General features: G+C 51.3%; 2 protein-coding genes across 11 annotated transcripts in view; one reads left to right on the forward strand and one right to left on the reverse strand.

The window, feature by feature from the left end:
- Nucleotides 1-13,031, reverse strand: part of Tango2 (transport and golgi organization 2 homolog) — a 39,796-nt gene extending 26,765 nt beyond the window's left edge. For 3 of the 6 annotated variants that reach the window (XM_041678407.1, XM_041678411.1, XM_041678413.1), the window contains exon 1: nt 9,337-9,435. The gene's annotated coding sequence lies outside the window, so the exon portion shown is untranslated. Of the gene's footprint in view, nt 1-9,336; nt 9,481-12,565; nt 12,590-12,791 lie in introns of those variants that run through there. The other 3 variants (XM_041678408.1, XM_041678410.1, XM_041678409.1) reach the window with 3 other exon arrangements.
- A 101-nt stretch (nt 13,032-13,132) lies between these two features.
- The window catches only part of Arvcf (ARVCF delta catenin family member), a 53,364-nt gene continuing 46,843 nt past the window's right edge, over nt 13,133-19,653 (forward strand). For 2 of the 5 annotated variants that reach the window (XM_041678395.1, XM_041678394.1), the window contains exons 1-2: nt 13,134-13,378; nt 17,917-17,968. The gene's annotated coding sequence lies outside the window, so the exon portion shown is untranslated. Of the gene's footprint in view, nt 13,379-13,806; nt 13,836-17,916; nt 17,969-19,653 lie in introns of those variants that run through there. The other 3 variants (XM_041678393.1, XM_041678391.1, XM_041678392.1) reach the window with 3 other exon arrangements.

The following is a 19,653-nucleotide window of genomic DNA, read 5'->3' on the forward strand; positions in this document are numbered from 1 at the left end:
ACAAAGGGAAGTCCCAGTGTCCTGTGACGGTCAAAACTTCCAACACTAAGAGAATCCCAGCCCTTTCTGAGCTATCCTTAGCTATAGAGCCTCCCCACCTCCAGCTATATCACCAGGGTCATGGCTAGCTCTGGCAAATAGGTACTCGGCCAACCCCAACTAGAATGAATGCTCAGGAGGACACACGTGGCCTCTGTGGAGTGAGGTCCAGGAGTAACAGCACTCAGGACCTGCCAATGCCCCTGCTGACCATGCCAGGAAGATGAGGGGGAGGGGCACTAGGACTGAACCTCAGTCACATACTCAACTTCAAGGGCTGCCAGTTGTCACCACCAACACGGCCCAGTCACTGCCAGGAAGGGAAACTTTCAGTGTATCTCATACACACTGGTGTTACTGAGCACCCCGGGGCGAGATCTGAAGGGAAAGAATGCTCCCCGTGACTCTCTGGACTTGCAGTCTCCTAAGACCGCTGGTGGAAGTCTTCCCAGAATCATGGCTCAGATTCCCCCATCCTAACAACTAGCCAATTCTGAACACCAGAAGAAAATGTCCTTCATTTGAGCTATTGTTTTTGCTTTTCTTTTTTTTTTTTTTTAATACAGGCTCTCTGTGTTACTATGTAGACCAGCCTAGCCTCATATTCAGAGATCCGCCTGCCAAGTGCGCCACCACACTTGGCTGAGCTATTAGTACAAAGAGGTGATCAGGAAGGACAGTTTTCAGGCATTCTTGGCACATTTGCTACTAATGCTTTCAAGAACTCTCCCAGTAATCACTGCCCGGTAAGACTGCCTCTGAGGTCTCTCCACCCTTCCTGGGACTCCATTTTCCAGCTGAGGCACCTCACTTTTTGGTGAAGTATGGGTATGTATCTACATGCCTGCCTCATGACCTACCATGCCCTTCCTTCAGCTTTGTGAAGCTGTCTTCTATCACAGCAAAATTCCTTTTTTGGTTCTTTTTGTTTTTTTGAGACAGGGTCTCACGTAGCCCAGGCAGTCAGGTCCCTCAGGACAAAGAGCTGTCAGGTGTACGCTGTAACTGTCAGAGTGTCTGAGCATTCAGGCTTCTGTAGAAAAGCAAGTCCTACCGCCAACCCTAAACCCTACCTAGAAGCTGCCTCTCTGCTTCGGGCCAGGGGGGTCAGTCCCCGGTATGGACTCTGCCTACCTCCCTGAAAAACCTGAGTCACAAAACTCCTTTGCTATTCACAGTTTGAAGGGAAGATTCTCTCCCCTTTAAGGCCCCATCGTGGCTGCATAAGGTCATGCTGTATCTCTATTCTAGAATTGGGGTGTTGTGGTGGTTTGAAAGAAAATGGTCCCAAAGGGAGGGTCACTGTAGAGGTAGGCTTTGAGCTCTCATATATGTTCAAGGCACACCCAGTGAGACAGACCACTTCTTTTTTGGGGGAAGAGGGTTTCGAGACAGGGTTTCTCTGTGCATCTTTGGCTGTCTGGAACTCACTCTATAGACCAGGTTGACCACGAACTCACAGAGATCCACCTGCCTCTGCCTCCCTGAGTGCTAGGATAAAGGTGTATGCCACCATCGCCTGGCAAAAGACTCTTTCTTTCTTTTTCTTTTTGGTTTTTTGAGACAGGGTTTCTCTGTAGCCCTAGTTGTCCTGGAACTAGCTCTTGTAGACCAGGCTGGCCTCGAACTCACAGAGATCTGCCTGCCCCTGCCTCCCGAGTGCTGGAATTAAAGGTGGCCCGGCTTACAGACCATTTCTTGTTACCTGCAAGATGCAGGACTCTCAGCGTCTTTTTCCAGCACCACGTATTCCTGCATGCTGCCATGATGATACCAGTGAACCTCTGAAAGTGTAAGCCACCACCCCAACTACATGCCTTCCTTATAAGAGTTGCCATGGTCATAGTGTCTCTTCACAGCAATAGAAAACCCTGAGACAGGGGTGCTCTCCTTCAGGCCCCCTGTTATGATACACATAGCAACTGTCCATCCAAATGAAGCTTTTCTTTGGACCTGAGGGCCTGCTCTCCCACTAACAAAGCTCTTTTGAGGGCTGATCTCACAACAGTTTCTTCCCATGAGCCTGAATTTTAAGTTACAATAGCCTTGAACTCACTATCTAGCCAAGGTTGACTTTGAACTCTTCTTTCTCCTGCCTTTACCTCTTCAGTCCTGGGATCACAGGTACATGCCATACCTGGCTAAAAGTTCCCATCTTTTCTGTACAAGGTTTGTATCTCCTGTTGTTCTGAATAACTCCTTCCTATCCCAAAATAAGATTCCCTTTTCTGGCTCTTTGATTGGCCTTGTCTGTCTGTTTGGATGGTGCAAGGTGGGGTGCACAACCAGGCTTCTCAAATGCACAGCCAACTCCTGGGCATCTTACTGAGCCACCCAGCCTACCCCCCTTTATCACATTGTCTCCTGACACCTGGCAGCAACAGCAGGCTTCAAGGGTGCAGCAGTTAACCTTCACCCCAGTTTGCACTCTGATGTCTGGAGAGTTGGTTTCTTTCCTGGCTATTCATAGATGCTATGGTTTGGATATACCCCAACTCAGTCCTCCACTCCCATGGGGTAGTGGTGCTGAGAGGTGATAAGATCTCTTAGAGTTTGGTTCTCAGGGGCTGGAGAGATGGCTCAGTGGCTAAGAACATTAGCTACTCTTCCAGAGGACCTAGATTCAAGTCCCAGCACCCACATGGCACCTTAAGACTGAATGTCACTAGTTCCAGAGGATCCAATGCCCTCTTCTAGCCTGAGAGCACTACATGCATGTGGTACAATACATACATGCAGATAAAACACCTATTCACATAAAAATAGATTAAGGGAAAAATAATTCAGGCCTAGAGAGAAGCCCTTAGCTCAAAGAGCATACTGGCCTTGGAAGGGGGTGATTATGGGGCTTTTGAAAAAGCAAGTTATTACAAGAGCCTTCTCACACATGTTCCTGTCACTGCCATCTGTCAGGTGATGCAGCAAGTGGGGCGAGGGCTTGCCAGAGTCTGTGCCATGCCATTTAGACTTTCAACATCCAAAACTATGAGCTTAAAACAAATCTGTTTTCTTTATAGAGTCAGTTTTGGCTGTTCTGCTGTGGCAATGGGAGACTAGAGTAACAGTCTTTACATACTGGCCTTGAAGCACAGGCTAGAATTCTACTACTTAAGACACAGGTAGGAAGATCAGACCTTATCTCAAAAGCCTAGCTGGAACTTTTGGTGCTGCGCTGTAACTGGCCTGTCTAGAAGGAATGAGGATACACTAAATAAATGCTGTGCCCCCATTCTAACTATACAAATGGTTAAAACCAGGCACCCTAAGAACTATAAGTCTCCCAGGAATCTCCAGCTAGGAGAAAGGGCAGAAACCTAGGGACAAACAGAAGGAATGGTCTCCAGAAACTCACAGGAGGGACTACCCTGGCAGGACAGATTGCAGATGAGACCTTGCTGGACTGCTTAGTGACACTTCTTACCTTCTCCTTATGTGCACCTTCAGGTTAGGGACCCTGGCAACGGATGTTAGATCTGAAAGGCTGTCCCTGTAGAGGGGTCAGCCAACCTTTATAGGCTATCTACCACCTCCCTAAACTGCTAAGCCATTGGCATGTAGCAGCCTCAAGGCAGAGCGAACACCAGGGTTAGTTTCCTAAACTATTCCTATGTAGCACCTTCATCAATCTAAATGCAGAGATTCTTCTCTAAAGAGTATAGAAACAAAGATGGCCACTCCATATTACAGCTTCCCCTGCCAGCATGGTTAAATGATGACTACCTGAAACCCATCTCAGAGGACCTGCCTGGAAAGACCTTGGGGGTAAGGGTGAGGGGCCAGTATGTTACACAACCTCTTTGTCCTTCTTCCCAATGTGGCTACACTGAATAAATCTTTTTCTGCTTGCCACTATTAAATTGGGTATTTAATTTTTAAGATTTATTTATTTTATGTGTATAAGTCTTTTGTCTGAATGTGTGTCTGTATCTTGCGTGTGCCTAGGGACAGTTGTGAGCTCTCATGTTATTGCTGGGAACTGAGCCTGGGTTCTCTGCAAGAGCAGCAAGTGCTTTCAACAGGTGAGCCATCTCTCCAGTCCCTTAGTTTGGGTTTTTTAATTGATTTATTGAGGACAGTGATAGAACTCGACTTGTTGGGACACAAGCTGTGATTTGAAGTCCAGTAATCACAGTATCCTTGTTAGCCATGCCATGCCAGAGAGTATGCCAGAACCAAAGTCTGTAAAGTAACACAGTGAGGAGGTCCACTGCCTTCAATATTGTATGTGCATGCGGTGCTGGGGATGGAACCCACAGCCTCAGTCACGCCCTAACTTGCTTACAAGAGCTCTAACACATTACGCTTGACGCCCTCACAGCTCAAAGCCAGTTTGTATCCTTCCAATGGAGCTGTCCCTATCCTGGAGCAGCACACAATGGCAAAAAAACAACAAGTTCCTGAGGCAGCGGCGGCAGCAGCAGCAACAGCAGCAGCAGGGAGGTAGCAGCAGCAGCAGGGAGGTAGCAGCAGCAGCAGGGAGGTAGCAGCCAGGAAAGCAAGCGCCACTCTGTCTTTTATACAGTGACTAGAAGTAAGCAAGATCTGTTCATGGGGTCAGAAGGCAGACAGGACCATCTGGTCTCAGGGACAGCCAGAGGACAGGAAGCAGAGGCCTGGGTGCCAGCAACGGCTTCTGCGGCTGCCTGTGAATGGCTAGAAGAATGATAGAATCCATCAAGGGAGGTGCTGAAAACCTGTGCACCTACAGTTAGCATGTTTCAAGACAAGGAAGAAAGCTTTGTACAGCCTGCGCATCCCACGCTGATGCAGGTGGAGAAGAGACAAAAAGAACAGAGGTGTCATGGTCCAGGACACAGGAGCACAGGGTAGAGCACAGCTATACAGCCTGACAAGAGCCCCGCTCACCTGAGCAGTGTGCAGCACACGCTTGGGGCCTAGAGGAACGGGCAAGCAGGGCATGTGGGTGGAAACGTGGAGATGCAGGGACACAAAGGAACAGGAGGCATTTTTTTCTTCCTGACTTCCAGCTGGAAGTCTAAATCTGAGACAGTCTACGGGTTGTATGGATCAAGGCTTTGGATAGAGGTCCTGTGACTCCTGCCGACAGCTGATACGTTTAACTACAAGGCGTGAAAATGCACTTTTAGGGCTGCCTAGTTTGTCAAGCTGGGGAGGCTGGTCAGTGGACAGGTCCCTTGGGCTTCCAGACCACCAAATTGCCGCTGGTTGTGGTAGTCCCTGGGGGTGAAGCTGTCCTTTAGGGCAGGATGAGACAAACAGAAACTCCTGATGTGACAGGCTGTGATCTGGGCTCCAGGGAGCTGCCAGCAGAGGAGGTAAACACACATGGAACACTGTGTCACCGTTTCTGAGACCTTGGCTAAGAAATCCTGACGTCTAGAAATTCTCCCAGCAACCAATCTGCAACAGCACCCTCCTCTCCTCCCATCTTGGCAGCCAGAGCTCCTTAAGCCAATGTGCTCAGCTATTAGACAGCAGCTCACCATGACAAATTCTCTCCTGTGATAACTTCTCCTTCGGTCTCCCCAATGTTCTGAAGACATTAATTTAGCCTCACACCAGGGTGTCATGGTCTCTTCACAGTTCAAAGGAATAGCACAAACCAAGCATACTATGGGTATGACAGAAAGCTGTGGACACAGGGCAGTCTTGCATTTCAGCCTCCCCTGGCAGGAAGGCCAGCCTACTCGCCACCCTCACCCCCGACAATAGGGACAGGCCTGGCCTTCAGGTGGCTTCTCTCACCCTACTGTGTATTGAAAAATAAATAAATAGAGTATTCAGTTTAGTTTAGGTTTTGCTTTTGAAACGAGTCCTGGAGGGTCTAGAATTCTACATAGACCAGGTTGGTCTCAAACTCTTAGAGATCTGCCCACCTCTATTTCCCAGGTACTAGGATTAAAGGTGTGTGCCACCATACCCAGACAAAATATGGCATTCTTGTCTTGTTTTTTTTGTTTGTTATTGTTGTTGGTGTGTGTCGTAGGTCGTCGTCATCCCCCCCCCCCAGAGTTTTTCTGTGTAACAGCCCTGGCTATTCTGGAACTCTTTTTGTAGACCAGGCTGGCCTTGAGCTCGAAGAGAGCCACCTGCCTCTACCTCCTAAGTGTTGGGATTAAAGGCATGCACCACTAATGCCAAGTTTATGGCATTTTTTAAGAAAAAAAAAGATTTATTCATTTCATGTATGTGAGTGTTTTCCTTATATGTTTGTCTGTGTACCACGTGCATGCTGGGTGCCTGCAGAGGTCCAAGAGGGTGTCAGGCTTTCCAGAACTGCAGTTATAATACGTTATCTGGGTGCTAGGAAGAGAACCCAGAATCTCTGCAGGAACAAATGCTCTTAACTGAGCCATCTAAGGCTCACAACTGCCCCAAAGAGAGAATAAAAGCAAGCACTTCAACAGCGTGCTTGTCAGTACAACACAAATGTCAACAGTGGACCAAGGGAGCTTTGCTGGGAGGTCGATGCTCATCGTCAAAGGGTATGATGCGCACACTTGTGATCCTAGCTCTTGGGAGGCAGAGACAGGAGGATAACAAATCCAATGCCAGTGTAGACAACACAGCAAGAGTCAGCAAGTTGGCTCAGCAGGTAAAAGCACAAGTTTCACAAGCTGCGGACCTGAGTTCAAGCTCTAGAATACACAGTACAAGGAGAACCAACTCCTAAAGGCTGTCCTCTGACTAGTCCTTCATAGTGTACTGTGGAGCACGAGCCTGGACATTGCACACGCATGCATCACACACGCACGCGTGCACGCGTGCACACACAAAAATAAAAAAGTTTCTCAGCACCCTGCAGAGAAATAAAATGGCCATGAGGTTAAGGCCAGCCTGGGCTACACAGCAAGTTCTAGGCTAGTCAAGACTATGTGGCAAGACACTGCCTCAAAGAACAATGACTAGTTGTCTCAAAGATTAACTTGGCTTGAGGTGACCTTGTGGTCAAGGGGTGAGCCCTTTATCAAGACATGTGGTCTGAACCAACAAAACGCCAGCCTCACAGTCACTACGGTTGTAAGCTGACTGACACATCACCAAAAGATGAGCTCTGGCTCTCCTCCCCTACGTAGAGTGCCAACAACAAGCCCAGGTCTGCTTCTGGGGCTCCTCCAAGCCTTCCTGCCTTACACTTTCTATAGGTGGTCACCTACATTCGGGCAAGGGCTGTGCTTACCACACACCACAAGTAGGTGGGTGATCAGACTGTGGAACTGTAGTCCAAGTGATGGGAGCACATGCGAATGATGAGGACATGAGAAGCAAGAGCAGTTCCTCATCCCAGAATGTGAGTGAGGCTGTTTGCCAGCTGAAGAGCCAACACTCCAGCACAATGACCAGCAACTGCTAAGGGCTGCTGGTAGTTAACATTCTTCTCATAAACAGATTGGTTTTGTGGACACAGGGTCTCACTGTCTAGCTTTGACTAAGCTCACAGAGTCCTGCCTGCCGCTACATCCCAAGTGTGAGCTACCACAGCCAGCCTCATTTATAGCTGTTCTATGTTAAAATAACAATGACCCAGGCTTAAGGCATGAAAAACTGTATATAACCTTGGGCATAGTCTTATCTCTTTACCCAGCTACTGAGAGAGAACTTCAAACAAAACTGTTTGCCTTAAGATATCCCACCAGTGCTGGCTGAACTTTCACCTTATAACCTTGTCAGATGCCATCAGAAACCACCCCAGTGACAAGGCAGAACTTTAAACCTCACTCAATGAGTTGGTTTTTCTTGGGGGGGAGGGGTAGTTTTTCAAGACAAGGTTTCTCTGTGTAATAGCCCTGTCTGTCCTGGAACTCCCTTTGTAGACCAGGCTGGCCTCGAATTCACAGAGCTCTGCTTGCCTCTGCTTTCCAAGTGCTGGATTAAAGGAGTGGTCACCATCCCTGCCCTGCTGAATGAGCTGCTTTTGAGAAGCCCAACCTCTGGGGTATATTTTCCTTTTTTGGGGGGGGGTACTCTTTTGCTCCTAATCTTCATGCTTAAGCCTCTATTGAAATATCTTTAACACAATCTCCAACTCCACTTCATAAACTGGGTATCCTGGAATTCTTATCAGCATGAAAGCCTGGTGAAACATGAGTTTAGGTCCCTTAAAACTAGAGAAAATCCTCAGGCTGTTGAGGGGTGACAGCTGGGAGCTGTGTCCCCCAAACACTGACATAAAGACACAAATTAAAGGAAAATGTGGGATTGGGGAGCACGGTAGGGAACCTGTAGATGAGAGCACCAGAGCATCCTGCATCCCTGTGGGAACACTGGGAATCTGGAGGAGGAGCAAAGGCTCTGCTCCATCTATCTGGTAAGTCACCCTCTCCAGCAGATCACATGATGGGGGGGGGGGGCGCACAAGCCTGGAAGCCAAGCACCCTGGACTGGAGCAGCCTTGGAAACACTTGATTCCCTTAGCTAGAGTTTTCTTCACTATGGACAGTGTTGGAACAATGAATATTGCCTTAAAAAGTTGTCTAGAGGATGCCTTTCACAGTGACATCCAGCTGTCCCTTATAGCTGCTGTCACATCTACCTCAGAAGATGGCTCTGAGCCCAGTAGGGGCAAAAGAGTAGTCAGCAGGTCCAGCCGGCAGACAGGGCTGAAAAAGACACACTTCACTGGGGAGGGGGGGGGGGGGACTGAGGATCAGGGACCTGTGAAAGGACTTAAGGTTCACCCTAAAGAGGTGATCTACCCTACCAGGCAAAAGCACAGGAAAGACGCTGAGGGTAGACGGCTGGTGTCTCAACATGGGGTCCTCCTTGCCCACTGTCCAAGAGGAAAACAAGCAAACCAGGGCTACCAAAGAGCCTAGAGTAGGGCCTGGATACACGTAATGCCCTCCAGCTCCGGGCGTGGGTTTACCAAGACGACCCAGTAAAGCCCACGCCTGGGACAGGAATGACCCAGCACTTGCCGCCTACTCTGACATATCGTGAGCCTCTCGAGGCCTCATGGCAGGTTTCAGGGTGAGAGGGGGCGACATGACTAGGCTCCACCAGAGAGGTCCCTGAGACGCTGGAGGCTGCAGCCCTCCACCCTGCAACAACCATGCAGCTCCCTGTCCAGTCAATCTAGCCTCTTAAACAGCGAGTCTGCTCCTGTCTGCCGAGACCCCCTCTCCCCGCACCCGGTCCTGACAGGGATAATCAAAAACACCTTTCAGTACCGTGTGGGCTGCTTTCAATTGCCAGAGAAGGTTTGGTCTGTCGGACTAGAGTCCCGAGTCAGGCCGTTTAGTTTCCATTTTATGCATTGGAAAGGGGAAACCGAGTTAAGACGAGAAGGTGCGGGCCGCCTCGCCCTTGACCAACCTGGTCCAGACCGTGTTCCAGGAGCCCGGCGCCCGACAGTGTGTTAGCCCCGCCAGGAGCGCAGCCCGCCAGCCCCAGCCTCCCGCCGCGCACTCACCGCCTCCGCAGCCGCCGACTTCCGGGTGCCGCACCCGCGCGCCACAGTCTCCAGCCCAGGGCCCGCCCAGACCGAGGCCAGGACGCTCGCTATTGGACGCAACAGCGAAAGGCGGAGCGGCACACCCACAGCTGCGCCCTTGTTGGCTGTGCGTGCCGTCGCTCAGATACTCGGCGCTCCGCCCCCAGAGCTGCGCCAAGATTGGAGCTACGCCAAAGCTGGAGCTGTGCTGGCGTCTGGTCCCTTCAAGCTGCCACTGCAACCCCAGCCTGCGAAGTATCTCTGAGTGATTGAGATAGCCCCTTAACCCGACAGGTTCAGGCGCAAGAACCGTCGTCCTTAGGCTGTGTTTGGTCTTAAACCTCTAGATCTGTCCTGGATAGCTCTCCCTTCCCTTTGCCGCCTCCAATTCAGTCAGTCTGTCTCTCTGGCCTCTGACCCTTATCTATTGCAATCTCTGCATTAGAAATCACCAAAGAACTTGGGCTTTTGCTTCACCTTGCCTTCCATAGTCTTTGAGCGGACATGGAGACCGTCCCGCAGGTCCAGACCCGAAGGATAAGGAGTTGACCATGCTGGAACTATGCTTGGGCAATGAATGGGGCCTTCGGAACAGGACCGAGGCTTTCACTGGGGCTACCTGTACCCGTTAGTATCAGGTTGTGCCAGGGGCCCGAGCATCACTAAGATGGGACATCCAAGTACCTCCCTAAGGTGAATACTAAATCCAATGACAAGGATGACATCTAAAATAAGGACAATGATAATGTACCCAGTTTCTTGATACCCAGTTCTCATTCACTCCACTTTATAGCTGTAAACACAATTTCTCAGAGCAGTTAAGCTATTCATTTGAAGTAAAAGAAAGGGCTGGCAAGATGGCCATGTTGGTATAGATGCTTGCAGTCACACCTGGCTCCCTGAGTTCCATTCCTGGGACCCACATGCTGGAAGGAGAGAATTTAGTCCTTTAAGTTGTTCTCTGATTACCACATTTACATTGTGGTGCATACACACTAAATAAAACGTAATTTAAAAAAATTAAAAATGGCGAGTGACAATAGCTGTATGGAAGATCTAGGTGCCACAGTCCCAAACTGCAATCCTGATGTTTTGTAGAAAACTGGAATCCAGAGAGGCAAAGGCAAGGCTGTAGCCAGACCCAGCCACCACCAGTGTTGCTCTGCCCATTTCTCTCACTACCTCACCAGCATTCCTCCCCGGAGCCAATGGAAACCGTCTGCAAAAAACATAACAGGATTCCACGCAGCATGACTCTTGGCCAGCAGGTGGCAGACCTAGCTAGGCACTTCCATTCTCCCTCCAGTTTAGCACAGCTCCTGCCAGCAATCTCCCACTGAGCAACCAGACCACTTGGTCTTTGGCACTAAGGTAGTAGTGATGGGCAAGCAGGACACAGGCTTGGGGATAAGTGAGTATGGCTGGGTTATGGACCAGCAAATACACAATAGCTTGTCTCCAAAGCACCAAGCCATGTACCTCGGAGTGGGACATGGGTTAGACAAGCTTTCCCGTTACTAAACAGGAATGCAAGAACACATTGGACAGTGGTTCAAATCCTGTCACAGGCAGCAGGTGGCCCTGTGACCTGATTTGAACCCTTACTCCTTTTTGTTAGTTAAACACTCTGACATTCTCTCCCATTTGAATCTGGCGCATGGCCATCCCACCTCCAATTGCACATCCCTCACCACCTTTCGTAGCCACCTTTTCAGGCCATAAGTGAGGACAGTTAGGAAGCTCTTCCTGACGCACGCCTTCTTGGTGACTTCCCCCAGCACTGTCCCTACAAAGCTGGCCAGCAGCTAGCTAGATGGGAGCGGGAACACTGAACTATTGGCACCTGTGGCCTTCTGCTCCATGTTTGACCCCTCCCTGGTAGGCAGACTTTAGGACAGCACCCCTGAGACCTACCTGAACCGTCTCTACCCACCGTGGTCTTGGCTATGCAGCGGGTAACCAGACTCTAAAGCAGACAGGTCTCTGGAAGGGGGCATTCCTAGCTTGAGTCAATTAGGGAGGAATGTTTTCCTTTTGCCTTCTTTCAGCAGAAAAGAGGCATGTCAGCCTCTTTTGTACCATCACCAGGTATGTAGAAATAGTGATAAAGAACTATGGGACTTTCAGAAGAAGGGCTCCTGGATGCCTAGGGGCCATGCCTTTGGAGAACGTAGAGGACAGTTGAACTTAATAAATCCACTTCCCATGCAGAAAAGGGACTCCCCCACCACATAGCAACTTAGCCAGAATGTTGTTCTACATAGCAAGAGCTGCCTTCTAGGAGGACTCTGTTTTCTTGAGGGGGCTCAATCTGTCTTCCCAGAGCTCAAAAACATCTCAATGTCAGGATGCCAAATGCTTTTCATTTCAAGTGCCAATAACCAACAGAGTAGAAGCAACTGTCTTGACTTTGAAGAGCTCCTAGTATCAGTTTTTATTGCTAGAGAACAGGTGGACCCAGAAGTGAGATCTTGCTCCAGGCATTTTTCTTTCTTTGTTCTTGCCAAGCAACAATGGTTCTTGTTCAACCATTATTGGGTGAGCATGCTGGACTCAGCATATGTGGGTGAAATATGACTGTCTGGGACCCCCCCCCCGACTTCCATTAGCACTATCTGTAGGGGCCTTGGAAACGCAGATAGCCCGGGAGTCACTTATTTCCAGGTGCATCCAGGGCCTGAAAGGCTTATAAGCAAGCACAGGCCAGATTCATCTCTGCATTCCCGTCTCCTGTTTACAACATCCCTGGTGGTTCCCCTCCACTGCCTGGTGTCACTGCAGATGTGATTGGTGTTCTCTACCTGGCAGGGCAATGTGTGCTAATCTTTTCAGGCAGTGGATGATGAAGCTCCTTAATGTTTCTCCAGACTCAAAGCAGGGCAGAGGAAATGCCGACACTAGGGTGGGGTGGGGGAGAGATAAACAATAATTCCCCTTCCCAGGCTGAGAACTCTAGTAATGCCCCAGGAAAGAGCAGCCTCATGCGGTGTGGGAAGCACCCAAGAGCGCCGTAAATATAGGCTTGACAGAAGAAACAAACCCTAGTTTTACCAGTCTATTTTTGCCCTCGAAACACTGCAGCCATCCCCACCCCTTGCCAGCCTTGCTAACCTTGTCTGTCCTCGCTGGGGCAATGAGAGAGCCCCATGCCCCACGGACCACTGGGTTCACGTCCTGGTCTCCTAAAACAAGCAAGAACCTCCCCAGACCTCAGTTTTCCATCTGTAGAATAGGGGCAGCAGGCCAACCCTCCTTGTAGGAGAAATACCATTCTATGCCAATAAAAAGGATCGACACTCCACCTGGTGTCCGGCAAACAGCAGGCGCTAAAGGATACCTGCGAACTGGGGGTGGTGATGGAGACAATGCTGCTGTAGTCCAGTAGTGACCGCCGGCCCTGGGAGCTGCGGCTCAGGGCCTACTATCGGGGAAAGTCCTCAGAAGGCGGCCGAGAGGGGGCAGCTCCGAGCCTTCTGTCTCCGTTGCAACCGCAGCATTGGGGCAGGTGTCAGGGCCTCCTCGGCCTGCTCCGCTAGGGGGCCGATCATCCGCTAAGACTGACAATACCAGGAGCCCAACGGCAAGCTGCAATCTCTGCACATCCATCCAATCGGTGCGGGTTGCGGGGCGCGTTTCTCTGCCAATGGGAAAATTCGCGGTTGGATGGGGCGGGGCCGGGGCCTCGTCGCCGGCTGGGTCCGCTCTGCACACGGGTCGTGGGAGGGGTTGGAGGGCTAGACCGCCGGCTGCTCGGGGGGTAGGGGAGGGGGGAGGGTTCTCCCCAGCACCCGCACGAGTTGTGGCCCCGGGAGCCGCGTCCGGTGCAGAGCGCTGGAGAGGCCGCTCTTTGCGCGCCGGGGGACCGGGAGCGCCTGTCTTGGGGGGCGGAGGCCGCGCTGCGGAGCCGCCCACGCCGCGCGCCAGGTGAGCTCGGCCGGGTGGGCGGGGTCCGGCTGTGGGCCTGGGGCTGGACACTCTATTCTGGGCCGGGGCTAGGGTGTGTGCTGGGGGAGCGGGCTGGGTATAGAGTCTAGCTTGCGACGTGGACTCTGCTAGGGACAGGGTCCTGGGCTCGGACTCAAGGTCTGGGTGGGGTTCGGAAGCCGGTTCTTCTGCCCATCAGCGCTTCGCCCACGCCGGGGCTCCAGAGAGCTGGGGTCGCTGGGGGCGGGTCCCTTTGTGCGTGACCCCAGGGCCCTGTCCGACTTGACCAAGGAGCCAGCTTCATGCTACCGGGCTGAACACGACCCAGCTCCCGCAGCCTTGCCCTCCGCGAGGCACCGCAGCACCTGGAAGCTGGCACTCGGCAGCTATGGAAACTTTACTACGGGGACTCAGGGGAGGCGAGGTCGGGGAACTTCCACGGGCGGCACAGCCGTTGGTGAGCACCGGGTCTCGGTGATGCCAATGGGGTGTCCCAGCACCACGCTGCTCCTAAGGCCTCACAAATGAGAGAAGAGACTCTGCTGGGAATCCCTTGTCTGGTGTCTCTGCTTGGATCTTTTCCCTAGATAGCCCACATTCCTCAGTGGGACGCCAACCCCAGACAGTCAGCAAACCTGGAGTTGCTCTGGGTAGGAGGCCTGGGTACTCTGGCTTTCCCCCTTTAATTTTTAAGTAATCAGATGTTGCATACATGCAACATTTAACTATTTGTTTTGGTGTCAGATAGCAAAGTGTCTAGGGTACTAGGGGACTCTTGCTTCTTCCCTGTAGATTCAGACATTTAGATATGATGGAAAAGAAAGAAATGCTCCCATTTGTGTTAACTTCTAGTCTCTCTCTCTTTTAACCCATATATCTTTACTTGCAAGTATTCATTGCAGAGAGTCATTGGTCTGAATTGAGGCCTCTGGTTTCTGCTTACACTATCTGCTGGGTCCTCACTGGAACTCACTTTGGTTATCCTGATGTTAGGCTAGACTTTTATAAAGCCAGGGATAGAACTATGGGCAAGTTGTTATTGGAAATAACTCTCGCTCAGTACGGCCAGTTATGCACCAAGACCATCCAACTCCACAGTGATCCCCAGGCCCTGTACCCCTCCTTTGGTCCAGGATCCAGGCTGTATCTGGTCCATCGGGAGCAAGTGCCGCCTGCTGTGGGGAGGATCTCAGGATCTGTGAGCCTGGATGGTGATAGATACTGGGACTACTCTAGTTCATCCCTGTGTTCTGAGGCTATGCCTGCTTCAGAAGCGGGTGGTCCAGACAGATACTAACTATCTGGAAAGGCCAGAAGCTGCAACTTTGTGTCATCTGAGGTAGGACCTGTTTCTTCTGCTCTACACCTATCCTTCATTTGGGGTCCATTAGTGCTCATTGCATAGTGGGCACAAAATATTTGGCTCTGATGACAGGTACTTCTGAGCACAGCCAAGCCAGTGCGCTGGTCCTCCTAACTGTGCCATCCTCATGACTTCTGTACAGATGCTGGTGACCAAGGCTCTCTTGCATGAATTGGGCCCAGCCCTTAGTCTGGCTATGTCCCAGCTGCTATATCCCTCCTACCCCCAGTCTGTGCTCTTTGGCTCCCTACATTAATTCTCTCTCACAACCCTCCTCCAGGTGGCCTCTTCCTTGCCCTAGGCAGCCTTTGCATTTCTTAGCCTCTGTAGGAGTAGGGCTGTGCTGTGTCCTTGTTTGTGCAGCACAGGATTCAGACTGACTTCCTTTCACCCCCAGACTAGCCTGGAGCTCTTCCCCAGATGCCTAGCTGGAAAGCCAGAGCTCTGCTTCTTCTGGGTTGATTGTCAGAGATCCTAGGACAAGGCTCCGTGGCATCCTGGAGTGCTTCTCACGCTCTGAGGACCACTCAGGGGCCACACGGTGGGATGGTGAGACGTAGGCCCACAAGGACACTGGTAGATGGAAATGGTTTTGCAGCAGAGTCTAGCCCTGAGCTGGGCATCAGCATCCCTGACTGCGGTTGGTGCATTCTTACGATGGGTCTGGAGGGGCGGCTTTGCTGTGGTAGGTACCAGTCTTGGAGCAGCATGAACTGTCCCTGAAGGTGGCTGAAGGGCTCCCTGTATCTGCGCCCACATTGACTGCAGGAAGGACATGTTCTCTTGCGTTTTCATTCCCACCTTTGCTCGCAGAGCCCTAAGAGAGCCATGCAAGGCTGCATCCTGCCGAGGCGATACCACAATCAAGCTCTTAGGCAGGCCATCCTGACCCATGATGAGTACATGTCCCCTCAGTCACCTGCTCCTTATGCTCAGTCTGGCCTGCCCTTTGGTGGATTCAGCTTGTACCTGTGGGGACTCTCCACATAGTCAGCCTTTGCTGGTCTATAGCTTGCTGGTCTGGCTTTTAAGCTTGAGCCGGGCTTGTGCCCCAGCCTAAAGCCCTGTGTTTGGGTCAGTGGCACTGTAACACAGCTGCAGCCCTTCCCCCAAGTCTCAGGAAGTCTGTGGAGTACAGGCAGGTGTCAGCAGGGTGTCTAGAGATTTAGATGGTTTGGTGGCGAAGCCCAGTGTTTGTGCCTGGGAGGCAGGTTATAACAGGGTTAGGCTCAGACTATCCTCATTGAAGAAATGGAGCACGACAAAGTGCTCAGTAGTACCCCTTGGCCAGATGGGTTACCCAGGAGCCTGTAGACGAGCTCAGCAGGATGTTCAAAGGCTTTCAAGATGGGTATCCCGTCATGAGTCCCATCATTAGGTTTGCCCTGTCCAATCTCTGCCACTTCCTGTCTGCCTCCTGACACAGGGCTCCCAGCAAGATGACTGGCTGTAGTCCCTCCATCCATCCTGACCTACCCTCCTGTACCATACCCCTGTAATGAGAGTACCCCTAGAAAGAGACCCGTTCCTCTGTTGACCACTGTCACCCTGCCTCACTGTCACCTCTGCGTCTCCACCTTTTCCTAACATCTCTCTTAGAGTCCCGTATGACATTGTAGCCATACCATCTCCTGCTGGGGAGGGGTATGAGAAGCCCTGGGAATATGAACACGTGAGTTCAGATCCTACCTGACCTGGACCTGGTTTTCACATTTGTAAGATAGGGAATTATACCTACCCAGGACAGTCAGTGGAGTTAGACGTTAGCTAGCCATTCATGTAGCCAAGGCTGTGGTGTGGCAAGTGCTGGGGTGAGACTTTGGAAGATCAGGGCTGATAACAAAGTCATGTGGTTCTCTGTAAGACAAAATCCAGGTTAACATTTAAGTTAAAAGCAAAGTTGTCCCAGAAATGTCATGCGTAGAACAGGGGCTCATTTTCCAGCCACAGTCTTTGCTCTGCTTGGGGAAGGGTTCGTGGACAACTCTACCCAGCAGTTCCTCCAGTATCAGAAGGTCCTCCTGCCTCAGCATGTGCTGGCTCCCTCTTGCCTTTGGTGTTGTGTACTGACCCTCATCCATGCATCATGATCCCACTCTAATGTTTAACCAGCTCTCCACTTCCTACTTGAAGCCTCTCTACTGAATGGCCTGGCTGCCTCTCTTGCCGCAGCCTGGCCTGCGTATGGCCACCAGAGGGCCTCAGGGACTGCTAGGGTAGCAAGCCAGGCTTCTGGTCCTCCCTGCTACCCAACTCTAGGTTGGATGGAATTCTTCCCTAGATAGGCTGGGGGAAGATAGGCTGTTGTGAGACAGAGAGACTTCTGGGACCAAGTGAATGGAGTCCATTGAGGAAGATTGGGCAGAGGCATAGAACAATCTGGAAACAGACCAGAGAGGGAAGAACTCCCATTACTTACATTGTAGTACCCCAGAGATGCCTCCTCTTGCTCAACCCTCCCTCGCTGTCTATGCCATATAGGTTTGCATTTTTGTGACAGAAACACTCCGGCAGTGTCCCTAAGCTTAGATATACCAGGAGGGAATGTGTCCCTAGGCTGCCAGTGTCCTAGGAACTGGGAAGCTGCTTAAAGGAGAAGGGTTGGGGCTGGTTTTGAGGAGCCTTGGGAAAGGCAAATGCCATCCCACAGGGTAGGTATGGCTGAAGGGGTTGGGGGGCACGACCCTACATGGAATAGCAAGACCCTAGTGAGAGAGTTCTCCTTGAGCCGGGCAGTGTTTAATCCCAGGCAGATCTCTGTGAGTTCGAGGCCAGCCTGGTCTACAAGAGCTAGTTCCAGGACAGGCTCCAAAACCCTGTCTCAAAAAACCAAACCAAACAAAACAAAACAAGACAGAGAGACACAGAGTTCTCCTTGAGCTGTTTATCCGACTATACCAGATTCAGCCTTCTGGTAGGAGAAAGAGGGTGCTCTCTGTCCACTCTGTGACCTCAGCCTCATCCAGAGGGAAGTGGACCTAATGTAAGCTGCAGTCCCAGTTGTGTGTTGAGACAGGAAAGTGCATACAGTGGTTGAGTCAGGAGCTCCACGGGGCTCCCTTAGAATCAGGGATGCCAGTGTCCTGCTTGGGGAAGAGTCTAGGCCAGTGTGGCTGCATCCAGAAGGAACTGACTCCAGGGTGGCTTCACATAGTATCCTCTGGTCTCTCTGCAGGGACAGAATCCACAGGATGGATGTTAAGACATGCTGAGATCCTCTGAAATAGGTAAGTGGCCTGTGTCGCTCAGGATAGCAGAGTGTCCTGGTGGAGTTGGTGGGTGTGGTTAGTTGGGGAATCATCTGGGTACAGGCAGTGTGTACTCTTGTCTGCTTAGCTTCATCCTGGGTAGACACAGTCTGAAGTCTGGACAGGATAAGATATGGGGGGCTGCCATGCCAACTAGGATTTCCCTGTGGTTCAAGTGTACATAGCAGCCACCAGATTGCTGTCTGTCCTGAGGATGAGCCCACAGTGGGACTGACCTACCAGGTTGCTGGGCATTGTCAGTAAGGACATTAGCTGGGTCTGATCTCTATCCATCTGGGGTTGGATACCAGCCATGGTGGTATCTGGTGTCACACATCCTGCTTGGCCTACAGCTCAGCTCAGGGGTGCTTTTGAGTACCCAGGGGACAATGGACCCACCAGCTGGCTACTGCTGATAAGCCCCAAGGCCTGGCACTGTGGACTTCATCTGCAAGGTGGATGAATCGTGCCATTTTGTGTGCCTATTGTTCTCTCACAGCCCCACCACGCTTGTTCCACTGTGGGGTAACAAGGCTGGTATCAGAACAAATGGCACTCTGCTCTGTGCATAGCCCTGCGGTGTAGACCTGCGGTGTAGCTGGGGTGCTCATCTGTTTTGGGTTCATCTGTGAATTATAGCTGCTAGCTTCAGTAGCACACAGTGGCACAGATGTGTGATGCCCAGGAAGTGTGGCAGGTTGGGTAGGATGGTTGTTCTGTGTCCTCTGGTACTCTATGAATAGAAGAGATGCTCTGATGGTGTTTGACACCCTACAGGGTTGCTTTGGGGCAGAGTAGGTGATACAAGGAGCTCTCCCTGTCCACTCTTGTTCATCCTGGACAGCTGTCCAGTTCACGACGAGCTGTCCTTTTCCCTCACAGAATTCTGCTCAGCCAATACCAGTGCCCAGAGCAGAAACCTGGCCCTCTGTAGTGGTGTGCTGAGGAGAAGGTGGTAGCCACAGAGCCAGGAGCACCAGGCCTTTGGGTGCCTGAGGGTCCTCTATGAAGGGATATCAGGCACAAGGGGTGACCAAAGACCTCAGGCATGGGAAGCTGTTGGCTAGACTGGGCATGTCTGTTGATGTGTGGGAGGACCACTGTCTGGCCAAACATGTCAGCGTACAGTCCACTGAGTTACACAGCAGCTTTTGAGATAAAGAGGCTCAGGCTGTGTCCAGGCCTTGAACCATGGCACTTCCTGCAGAAGAGGTGACAGTATCTGGGGACAAGTGGAAAGAAGGACTACACTGCACCCCTCTTACTGTTTTCCCTGCCTCAATTCTGGAGACTCAAGTCCAGGATCCTGTATGGGCTAGGCTGTCTGGGTTGCCACACATTCGGGAGGCCAGATAGCTGGTGCTCAGGTGACAGCTCTGGACTGCTCGACACCCACAGCCACTCTTTGCTCTAGTGCTCTGCTTTCTTCTCTGCTTCTGCCTCCTCCCTGTCTTTCTTTGCCCCTCTTCCTGCTTCATGCTCTCCTTTCTCTGTCTGTGTTCTGCAGTTTTGATTGATTATTCATGCCTGCTCTGGGTTTGGCCAGGATGGTTGGCATCATTCGTGCTATCTCTGCTTTGGTCTGGGCCCATTTCATAGATTGGCAAGCAATACCCTGGCCCTGGCTTATGGCTCCCTGTCTTGTTAAAGTGTGTCTCTGCATA

This window comes from Microtus oregoni, unplaced genomic scaffold (assembly GCF_018167655.1).
Source record: "Microtus oregoni isolate MIOR12 unplaced genomic scaffold, Mior012 000029F_ref0000214, whole genome shotgun sequence".
NCBI classification, from domain to species: Eukaryota; Metazoa; Chordata; class Mammalia; order Rodentia; family Cricetidae; genus Microtus; species Microtus oregoni.